The sequence below is a fragment of the Schistocerca gregaria genome, chromosome 7 (genome assembly GCF_023897955.1).
Source record: "Schistocerca gregaria isolate iqSchGreg1 chromosome 7, iqSchGreg1.2, whole genome shotgun sequence".
In the NCBI taxonomy this organism is placed as follows: domain Eukaryota; kingdom Metazoa; phylum Arthropoda; class Insecta; order Orthoptera; family Acrididae; genus Schistocerca; species Schistocerca gregaria.
The window spans coordinates 95,184,369-95,196,113 of NC_064926.1; the positions used below are offsets into that span (position 1 = coordinate 95,184,369).

The window sequence follows — 11,745 nt, forward strand, 5'->3', positions numbered from 1 at the left end:
TTCAGACATTAGTCGAGTCCATGCCACGTCGTGTTACGGCACTTCTACGTGCTCAGGGGGACCCTACACGATATGAGGCAGGTGTAACAATTTCTTTGGCTCTTCAGTGTATATGTCCTTTACGCATTCAATCAGTTTTTGGTTTGGTCATGATATACGAGATCAAATAATCTCACGTCGGAAAACACTGCTGTGATTACTGGGAACTGAATCCGGAATCGTGCGAGCATCTGCCGCCTGTAACCGCTAATGTACACCATCATCAGTCATTTGCCTCCTTATGTACACGGTGAAAGTAAAGAGAAGTCACATGTAACGCAGGTCAACAACGATTAGTCCTGTAATCAACGGCCCACAAGACGAAAAACGTGTTTAATTCGGTTCCCTGTAGCTTCGCAGTTTACCGATTGATTTTGTTTGACTACAATTTGCAAGCAACATTTCAGAATATCTCCAGGATTTATGGATATTTATATGCGATTTGAGGTACACGTTCGACGGGCGTTTCATAGGACGCCAGAGATTGCAATTGTGTGCAGCAAATGACGGCCACCACATTGAACATCTATTGGCCTGACATGTCGGGACACACTCTATTCCACTCCGTAATTGAAAACGGAAACCACGTGCGTATGTGTACCTCACCCCTCATGGTAATGTACATGTGCGTCAGTGAAAAAGACCAATAAAAAGGTGTTAGCATGTGGACGTAATATGCTGTTCCAGTCTCTTCTGTACCTAAGGTCCATCACCGTTCCCTTTGGATCCCTACGTAATTCGGTGGTCTCCGATACACACGATCGAACAGCGGAGGAGTGGTACTCAAGCGTCAACTTTAGGTTACAGTATCTCCGGATGTAATTAACATTTTACAATGCAACAAACGGCACTGATTACGTATTTGTTTATATGTTCAGATGTGCTAACAAAACTAACGGGGTTCTATTTTTAAAAAACGTAGGTTTGTGTTAAAAAACATACTTCCGTGCATTTTTTTATGGTTTGTATTAACCAATTACACTAGCCCCTCTCCTCACGTTCGGTCTGTGGAATCGATTTGTCAGTATTTGATGTGGTTTACGAAATATATCCAGCGGTAACGTTAGGTGACTCACCCTGTATATAGGGCGCCGAGGGGAACTGCACAGCATTCGTCAGAAACCACCTGAAGATGGCAGCGTGTACGTCTGCCGAAATATTGTGGAGAAATTACGACGCTACAAGGTCGGATACCCGAGAACTGTTCAAAATAGTAATCAGGAATTTATGATATCTGAAGAATCTGCAGTAATTTCATTTGACATTCTGAACCAGGCCGAATATGGAAAACGAGCGATTGAAGATCTAAGCGCCTCGCTACCATTTCATTCAGAAGCCGCTGATAGAACCTAAAACACACATGCTGGCCTGGAAACCCAGAAAATTTACAAGGATAAAGATCCAAAAATTATTCTGACAAAACGCAAAGGTGGCCGTAAATCGGGTGCACAAGGCATAAAATGGCGGTACACTGCCGGATCCCTCGTTTATCTCAGGTGATTCATGTGAAAAGGTTTCCGACGTGATTATGGTCACACAACGGGAATTAAGAGACTCTGAATGCGGAATGATAGTTGGAGTTACACGTATGTGATATTTCATTTCGGAAATGGTTATGGCATTCAGTATGCCGAGATCCACAGTGTCAATAGTGTGCCGAGAACACCATATTTCAGGCATTATTTCTCATCACCGACAACACAGTGGCCAACGGCCTTCACTTAACGACCGAAAGCAGCAGCGTTTCGGCAGAGTTGTTAGTGCTAACAGACAAGCGACACTACGTAAAGTAAAAGCAGAAATCTTTGTGGGACGTGCGGTGAACGTATCTGTAAGGACAGTGCGATGATTAACGGGCTATGGCAGCAGATGATCGACACGAGCGCCTTTACTAACTGCACAGCATCGCCTGCAGCCGCCATCTTGGGTTCGTGACAGTCGCAGGCTTTCAAAACGATTTATAATGGATCAAATCATATTTGTTTTTAGATAATTTTTATTCTCCACGAATATTTCTGACATGAATGACCAATAATTCCCAAAAGAACTGTACTCTAAGACATATATCGTTCAAGTTACGGTGTATATCACAGCATACTGAGCAGCTCAAAATTAGGAAAAAATTACGCTTAAAGACGGAATAGAACTTTCAAAATGGAGTATTCTAATGCAACAGTGTACCCACTTCAATATGAAGTGGGTACACTTTTACATTAGAATACTCTATTTCTGTTAAGACATGGATGGTGCTACTCGTGTGCTGCAAAAACAGAGAGGTGTTGTGTTGTGCCACATAGTTAGATACTGTGTTAATAGATACCGGTTATGATGTTAATGGATATCGGTTATGTTCTTCAGAAGAGAGATGAATCATTCTTGGAAGAGACGGCAAGTGTGATGAAAATTGGTTTGATATAAATAATAAAGATTGGTTTTCTTGCAAAAAAGACAAAAACGATGAAGTTAACATCGCTAAATAAAATGTCAGTGACTGCAAATATCACTCCATATCAAGTAAAAAAGAAACTGAAGATGCTAAACCTCTTGAAATCCAGAAGTGTGTCAGAGAAAGGAAGGGTCTGGTGTAGGTGGAAGACTATGCTGCATTAGCATTAAAAGCAGAAATACATGTCAAGGATGTTACAGAGACTTTCAGTGGCAGATAAACAAGAATGGCTTTACGCTACAGCAGAAGAGATGCAAGTAATGAACGGAAACAACACATGGACAGTATGTGAATTACCTGAAAACAGAAAGGCTTTGAAACTATTTGGGTCTTTAAGGTGGAACGTGACGATGTAGACACATCAGTAGTTATAAGGTAGACTAGTTGCTCGATGTTGTTCTCAAAGAAAAGGATTTGGTTATAGCGAAATATATGCTCCTGTAGCAAGGTTGACAGTGCTGTGAACGTTACTTGCTGTTACGAATCACGAAAAATTGACTGCACATCAGATGGATGTACAAAGTGCCTCCCTTCATGCAAATGAAGAAATTTATGTAAAGATACCAGCCGAATTTAATGTAGAGCCAGTTACTGTAAGCACGCTAAACAAAGCAGTTTATGACAAAAAGCAGACTTCAAGATCATTGAATTTAATGATTGACATGTTTGTTGAACATTCATGTTTTGTTCAAAGCAATACGACAGGAACTTAAACATTATGGTTTATGTTTTGTTATATGTAGATGACATTTCAACTTTTGGTAATGATGAGTTGAAAATTGAAGAATTCAAATTAAGTTTAATAAGTAAATCGAAAAATCAATATTTGGGTGATATGAAACTGTTCTTGAGAATGGAGACAGATAAGAGGGAGAACGGAATAATTTTGAGAAAGAAAAACTTTTTCGAAAAGCCAATTGAATTGAAGTAAAGAAAAGTAGAGGGGTAATGGGAGATTTCATTAAAAAGTGCCATACAGAAAATTAACAGGATGATTGCTGTATGTAACTCAAACAACGCAATCTGATTTAAGTTATGCCGTAAATTATTTCAGCCGATATCAAAGTGATCCAAAAGAATCACAATGAAAAGGTTTACAGAAAATAATGCATTACATAAAAGACATAGTAGACTGTGGGATGCACTACAAAACTGAACAGAACAAAGAAACTGTAGTAGCTTATACTGATGCTGACTGGGCCAACACTACAGATAGAAAATTAGTATCAGATTATGTTATCAATCTCTTTGGTAAGATTGTAAAATGGGTAATAAAAAAATAGTGTGTTGTAGCCTTGTCTTCTACAGAAGCAGAATGTGTATCCCTTGCAACTTGCGTTGTAGAATATATGTGGTTTGAGAAGCTATTCCAAGATCTAAAAATTTTAAAAGATAAAAAACTTATAATTTAAGAAAACAATCGGTCTTGTATCACCTCTCGTTGTAAGTGGGAATATAAAAGATTAAAACACATAAATGTTAAGCATGAGTTTGTTAGAAATTTATGTTTGACAAGAAAAATGTATGTCAAGTATATTGCTGCAGAAAATCAGTTAGCTAATATGTTTATGACATCCTTATGCAAACACAAATTTGAAAACTAGACACAAGATTTGAGATTATAGAAAATAGTAGACTAGCTTTATATAGAACTGAGGCAGAGATAAGGAACAGTAATTCTGTATCACACCAGAGTCTGACACAACAGTTCCGACACTCCATCTCGTTTTCATTACTCCAGCAGTAGCAGGGCCCCAAGCGGCCAGCAAGTGACACTTCTGAATACAATATCAGATGAGTGTGAAAACTAACGTTTATATTGATATCCAACATAATTCTTACAGTAGGGAATGTAAATAGTGCTATAAAAATCGACAATAGCTAAGAAATTACGCCAAATTTGTGATTATTGTCTTGAGGACTCTCGGAGCTACGAAACAGTGCATTACAAAAAAGCTTATTAACGATTCTCTTCTAATGCACAGAAATTCACGGAACAGTGCTTTTTTCCTTTAATAACAAAAAAATTGCTAAAACACCAGATGACCTGTTCTTATGCCGAAAGATGCCAAGTACCTACCAAACAATGCTACACTATCAGACAAATCAGTGAATGCGGAATGCGTTCTTGCAATTGTAGTGTTGACAAATTTCCTTTCTTTGACGTCCATTTTCCGCGACAAAAAAATGAACTGGAGGATATTTTGTTAGTGACATTTTTGTACAGTTAGAATTTATGGACCCACAGTGTGCTGTTCTCTCGTTTGCATGACGCGCAGAGACAGAACTTCGAAGCAAACTATCTGAATACGCCAATAATTTGAGATGATATTCGGTGCCGTTGCACAGTCCGTGAAATGTTTTAGTAGCTATATACTCTTCCATCCTGCTTAAACAAGTTTGAAGAATCACCATGATAGCTTCTAATGTGTATTGTTCGATTTTGAGTAGCCACGTTTAATAAGCAGATTTCTGCATTCAGCGATATTTAAATGAATAACATTCGGGAATCTTTCCATCTTAAGCTTTGGCGCGCGTTGTAGCATTTATTACATTCAGTTCCGGAAATTTCATTTACTGTACAAGGCAAAACATGAAATTCCATCCTATTCTTGCGAAATACTCTTGTTAACGCATGCGTCCCCTTCTGCATCTGCGTATTTGTGTGTGATGAGCACTTACATATATGCACACGTATGATTATTTTAATGACGAGGAATTGAGTTTGTTACTCACTCTATGAGTAAAGTTTACTCCCCGTGCAGAGGATCAATAATAGGTTGCTTCTCAGTCTTCTATCGCTTCTGTGTAAACAACACGTTCCGCTCTGCAGCCGAAGTCAACAGCACCAGCCCAGTGTCAACAGGCGACTGCCGACGAGGTCAACATGGACGTCACGTGACAGAAGCGCGATGCGAGCGCCACGCCGTTGTGGCGCGGGCAAAGGAGGGAACGCCCACTTGGCAGCAGTCGAGATGGCTGCGTGTAGCGAGATAATGCCTGTGGAGAGGGCTCCGCCGCTAACGGCTGTCATGTATGAAACTTAGGAACGAAAACTGCATGTTCGTAGTACATTACCGTGTTATCGTATCTCGCCTCTTAATACTACATTTTCTTAACGAGGAGGAAGAGAGTCTTTAAGAAGCTTTCAGCTATTGACATCAAGGAGTTTATAACTACGAGCAACTACGAGAAAAGGGATCTTCCTAGTGTTTCGCCAGTTTGATTTACGGATACCAAATTGACGACGGCAAAGTGGGGACTCGACCTTGCCACTGATTGAGTGAAACACAATGATGTGATATTATGGCACAATCCGCACACATTTCAATTCACACAGACACAGACACACACAATCGCGCGTTCCTACATTTCTGCTGAGATACTGACTTGCTAATCACCTGTTGCAATCACAGTTCGCTGTATATGCTCTGGATACCACGGATGAATGTTAAACAGTTTTGAAGTCTGGCAGATGAAAACTGCGAACTGCACCGGTACTCGACCTCGGAAACTTTGCCTTTCGAGGGCAAGTGTTCCGCTGACTGAGCCATACAGGTACGGCTTACGATCCGCAGCCGAAGACTCTACTGCCGTCAGGGTCTCTGTCCTACTCTGCAAACTTCACTGAGGTTCTCGTTTATACTCCTGAAAGAAAGTACGCTGCCGAAAAATGATTCAGCTACTCCCTACTTTATAAGTTGATTACAGGTTGACGAAATAACGGCTTTTAGCAGGAAAAAACCAACTCTAATGTCGCACAGTGAATCGAAATAACGAGTACAAAGAAGGAAATCCACACGCTCAACCGATTAATTAGCATGCATGAAGAAAGGAAAATAATTCTCCGATCATATGGAAATGATTGTATCCTCGCAACTCATACTGAAACGGATGTAGGTCAGACGCTGAAAGATACCGTGTCAAGTATTGCCATAACCAAAGTTCAGATTGTGGACATGTTGGTCTGCCATATCTAGCTGGGACCTCGTCCGGACACTTTAAGGTGGAGTTGTACGAATGAAATAAAAAGTTTATGTAAGGTAACTGATTTTCGTTTAGAACACAACTACATGGAAACTGTTGCGACAGAAGTAGCTGGTACACCATATTTTTCGGAATATTTCGTCTTTTCCAGGAAGCTTTTTTATCCTCTTTTACGTATTTATGATACTCCATGCAAGTTAGCTTGTAGTTAAAATTGCACTGTAAGAGTGGTCCCACAGTCCCTGACGGCAGTCAGTTACTTTCATCACTCCACAGCGAAAATACTCTTTCCACAGGGACGTTGTGTGCAGGAACAGAAAGCAAATGCTCACATAATTTTAGCAGTTGGCATTTGCGTTTATGATTTTCGATTTCCTTAAGAAAATAAATCTGCCTTTCTTCCACAGAATGTTTAGACTTCTTTCGAGTCACTCGTAGTTTCTAAAAAGCTCTTCAGATACATATATCCCTGAAAACAATTGTTGCCTGAAATTTTCACACCATTTTTATTCAGGTAGATAATAGTGTTCTCAATCGTCACCCAATTTGGGATTTCAGACAGCGTCATCCAATCAAATACTTGATATTTATTAAACGAAATAGCCCATTTCTGTAAGTAATCAAATACTATGGTACAGGAAGCCGTTGTCTCTTCCTCAAATTTCGAAATCAAATTAATTATTTCTTGGTTAGGATTTCCATTCTTTAATTTGTACAAATTCATGTTGGTTTGCTTGCCAATAAAACTGGCAGCTTTCCTTTCATTCAGACCTGTTTGAGTGTCAATTAATATGTTTCTTATTTCAGTTATCGGGACTTTATTCTTCTCCATGCTTTTCATATTTTCTTCAAATAGAGTCAAGTTTGACTACAGAAATGTGAAGTAAATTTCACTAATCTGACTACTGAAAACATCTGAAATTATTTTAGGTGGCCTGTCTTCGGCGCAAAACATTGTTTTAATGGAATCCACAGATTAAGAATTCTCTCCACTGCAGGCATTAATGGCAGCCATCTTGTTTTGAGTGAGATGGAAGAGTCTTATTACTGACATCAACATATAAGCAGGACTCTTTCAGCGTCTCTGTCCTTAACGTGCATATTGAAAAATAATTAAATATTTTCATGACAGTAAATACTGCAGCAGTGCTTGATATAGTATTATGGAGAATACGAGGAGGACACCCAATTCCTTCTAAATTTTTTCCTAGTTCTTCTGTAATGTGGTGAAACACATTCTGCTGGCCGCGTCGATGATGCCTTCCGAAATTGGTACTGGTATTGTCTCCACAAAAAGCGGTTAATTTATCTAATGGAGTTTGCAGTTGTCTTAAAGTGTCTATACAAAACTTTGCAATTGTCTCCAGTGTTTCGTTATTCAGCGAATCAAACTTCAACAGCTTCTGTTGGATTCCGCCAGTTTTAGTTGTTAAGTACTGAACAACTAAAGAGAACATCTTTTCAGTCTTGTGATTAGACGAATAGGTGCCCATGCCGTAAAACGAAACTTCTTGCAATTCGTTATGCATTCGGACACGGAGTGTGATGCGAGAATATTTTTAACGTTCGCTTTAGCTTTCGTCCTGACTTTAAACAGCTTTGCGGTGACTTTGAAGTCAGGATATATTGCGGCATTTAGTTTTGCGGTACAGTCAAGAGAACTGAAGGACAGATGATGCTTGACAACTTTATAAGCTGTTGTTAATTCTACAGGGGCAACTAGAAAATTTTCCTTGGTATCTTCTTTAATCATGAATGTGGCAATAATCTTTGATGTCAATGCTATCGCGGATCAATTTGTATGATTCTTCGTAGAAACGTGATGCCCCGCATCTGCCGTGAGTTTCTGAGATGAAACAGCTACAAATCTCACACAACGCTTCCTGTCCGGACGTCCTATCTTGGCGAAAGATCACTATTTCGTGTAATCATCTGAAAAGTGACACTTTCACCATCCTTAGGCATTTTCGTAAGCTATGATAAAATAAGTTTATTAGACGGTAAACAGTCGAAAATAACACTTAATCGTCGATGTGCACGTCACTGTACACTTCACGACCTACATATTCGCACTAAACACTCCATACATTACTAATTTGCACTCATTGTTCGCATTACGTTTAGAAAAAAAACTGTCGTATCAGGTTGCTATTCAAATGGGAACTGCCCAATTGTTCCGCGTGGCGTTGCTGAAATAGTTTCAGCCCTGTAGTGTTGGAGAAGTCTGATATTTTCTCGAATGATGGCGACAGATCTTTAAGGTGCCTGCATCGTCGGTACAGGATACGAAACATGCAACGCCATCTGCGTGACGACATTGTCAAAATAAGCTTATTGACAAAAATAAAACTAACTGAGGCTGCATGTAAATGTTATGCTAACGGACGGTGTTACTTCAGTACTTGCGCTAAGCTCGTAACACTATTTTGCAAAATCGGGACAAAATTGAGTCATGTCGGGATGTCGGGACATTTATCGGGACAGATGGCAACCACAGGACATGTGTGTACTCAGCCTATCCCGACAATTATTCAGTATAGACACAGATCAAGCAATAAAAGAAGCCAAGGAGAAAATTGGAAAAGCAATTAAAGTTAGGGATTAAAAAATTTAAAAAAATGGATTTTGGTTCGCTCGTACGATTGTATCGGTATCAGAAACACTAAAGAGCAGATGAACGGAATGTATAGTTTTCTGAACACATAAACTTCAAGAAAAGAAAACACTCCATACATTAGCGAAATGTAGTCGAACTGAATCAGGCGAGGCTGAAGGAATTGATTACGCAATGTGGCACTAAAAGTAACAGATGAATTTTGGAATTCGGACAATTTAATCGCTGTGTTATTAGAGAGTTGCATAAATCGGGAGCGTTTTTAGCCTTTAAACACGGTTATGTGTTTCAGGGACATAGATTTCTGTTTATCATTTATAATTCGTTAATCAGTTCGATGTACTTCGAAATCTGCCTCAGAGTCGCAGATTTATAGAAAACTGTTATTTGTGAAGTAAAGAAAACAAGTTTCGAATGAAAAGAAGCTTACACTTTCGACATGTTTTTATTGTCGTACTTAACAGAGGATCAATGGTAGCGAAGTGGCTAGGCACGTTTGTGCCAAATACGCGGATTATTCAGTGGCTTCTGAACATCTTTATCCGTGATGATTCTGTGTGGCATTTGACAAATGAACTTTGGCAAATCCAAGCATCATGTAGGATCTAAGAACAATGTCCCAATCTACAAGGAATGTATTGTAGATCTTCAGATGGATCATTGTCGTAACTGCTGACAGAAACTGGGGTTGGAACGAAGATTATGGGGGAAGGGCTGAATCCTTAAAAAAGCGTTATTATGCAGTAAAGTTTCTACACAATCATAGAATCTGAGACCAGGCAACTACGTAAAGAATGCGTCGTGTTCTAAGAACTGTTTTACTGGATTGTGGACACATCTGCTTCTCTGGTAACCTGGCAGATCTGGTGAATTCTGACAGTCCACGGTAGTCGACACGAAGTACTCCACATTCCCACTAGAAATGCCGCCACAGCCGATGGGTTACTCAATTTCCGGATACAGTATCGATCTAAGGCATTTAACGCCGTGAAACAGCTAGACACGAGATTTGATTTTCCGGGCCTACCTACACACACAGTTTTCGTTTAATAGTATGGCAATGACACCACCATTATTGCCCTTCCACCAACTTTCCAGACTTCCTCGTGGTTTAATCGTATCTATCACCGCTTCACACTAGAACTCCTGCTAGCAAAATTAAACCTTTAAAACCCATATGATAATTATAGAATGCCGTTTAGGCTCCATTTTACAGATTTCCTCCCCAGCATTTGTAACCATCACGCCCATCTCACTACAAACTAAAATACTTCTGTTAACTCTTGACTTTTATAATCTATCTGTGGTTCGTACCTGTCTGCAATGACGTTTAAGCTACACTGTAGACGTTTATGAGAAGCGGGTCGTCAGACAGAATAAATACGAGGTGGGGGGAGGGGGGTTATCAACAAAATATAAAAGGGAAAAGTACTTACAAAAGCCATAGAGGACGTAGGTTTGGTCACTGGCTTGCAATAGAAAACATGTGGCTTCTAGATCCACATAGCTTCTCAGAACAACTGTAAATTATTCATCTTGCCGAACATCATGTGCAAATATCAATGCAGTATACCAAAGTAAAATATGTGTGACGTGTGATGTAGCAAAAAAGTCGTCAGACTGGAGTCGTGATGGGATTGGGGAATTGTGAACTGAATCTCAGCGATTATCATGATCCCAAACACGTGGTTTATTCACATTTAAACTGTCACGATATAACATATTATAGAACAGTCATACGAATTAAAACACGACTAGTTCCCCTAGCCGTTTCTTGAAGATCAATTCGTATGTAGAAGAGGAAAATACCATTATGAAGCTAAAAGTTTCTGTGCATAAGCACCTAGAATATTACGGACATTAAAATGATTCTGGGACGAGGAACGTACAAAAACATCCTGCATTAGGACACACATTCATAGTATCATTCATTATAAACACCCTATTATGGCGCTACGGCGAGCAGTTCTACAAGAGGGCGTACAACGTCATCAAGAACAAAGTTCTGTGGTGGACTCTCCATGTGTGAAGGCCGAGGTCCGCCCGTAGCAGCTGGCCGAGGTGAGTGACAGCCGGCGCTGTGCAGTGCCATGGTTGAATCGGCTGCAGCGGGCACTGTGCCAGAGAAATGCAAGAGCCGATTGCGCTAGCGATTGAGCAGCCAGCAAGTGGGTGTGTGACGTCAGTAGTACCGTATGGACAGAGCTCGGCTGCTGCACGCCCGGTGGCTGCTCAGTTCTGCCATCCCAGAAGAGGCGCCTGGCTGGGAGGGGAGGGGAAAGCTGTTCCCGCCATCTCGCCACCTCCACTTGCACCTCTCCGGTCTCTTAACCACGGATGATCACATGGATTACACAATGATAATTATAAATGGTCTACATAATTGTCCCATCTGTTGCTTTAACAGTTCGCGATGTACACATGATCACAGACAAAAGGAATACTGATCACGTGACAGCTTTTTAATGATTCGTGGAAGTATGATAGTAATGTGGCAAAGAGCACTGGAAGTCTCTTAAATTCGTAGTAATGATAACTTACGAGAAAAGTGTCGCCCACTCCAGAGGTTTATAGATTCACGCGGTTCCTGACTGACAATGAAATAATAAAAGTATTTAAGCATTTCATAGAATCTAAAGCAATACACACTAATGCAGGG

At 40.1% G+C, this 11,745-nt stretch overlaps 1 protein-coding gene across 1 annotated transcript in view; it reads right to left on the minus strand.

Moving 5' to 3' along the window:
• Positions 1-5,362, minus strand: part of LOC126282180 (UDP-glucosyltransferase 2-like) — a 164,207-nt gene extending 158,845 nt beyond the window's left edge. The window contains exon 1 of the mRNA XM_049981709.1: positions 5,222-5,362. The gene's annotated coding sequence lies outside the window, so the exon portion shown is untranslated. The remainder of the gene's footprint in view (positions 1-5,221) is intronic.
• Between the last annotated feature and the right edge of the window lie 6,383 nt (positions 5,363-11,745).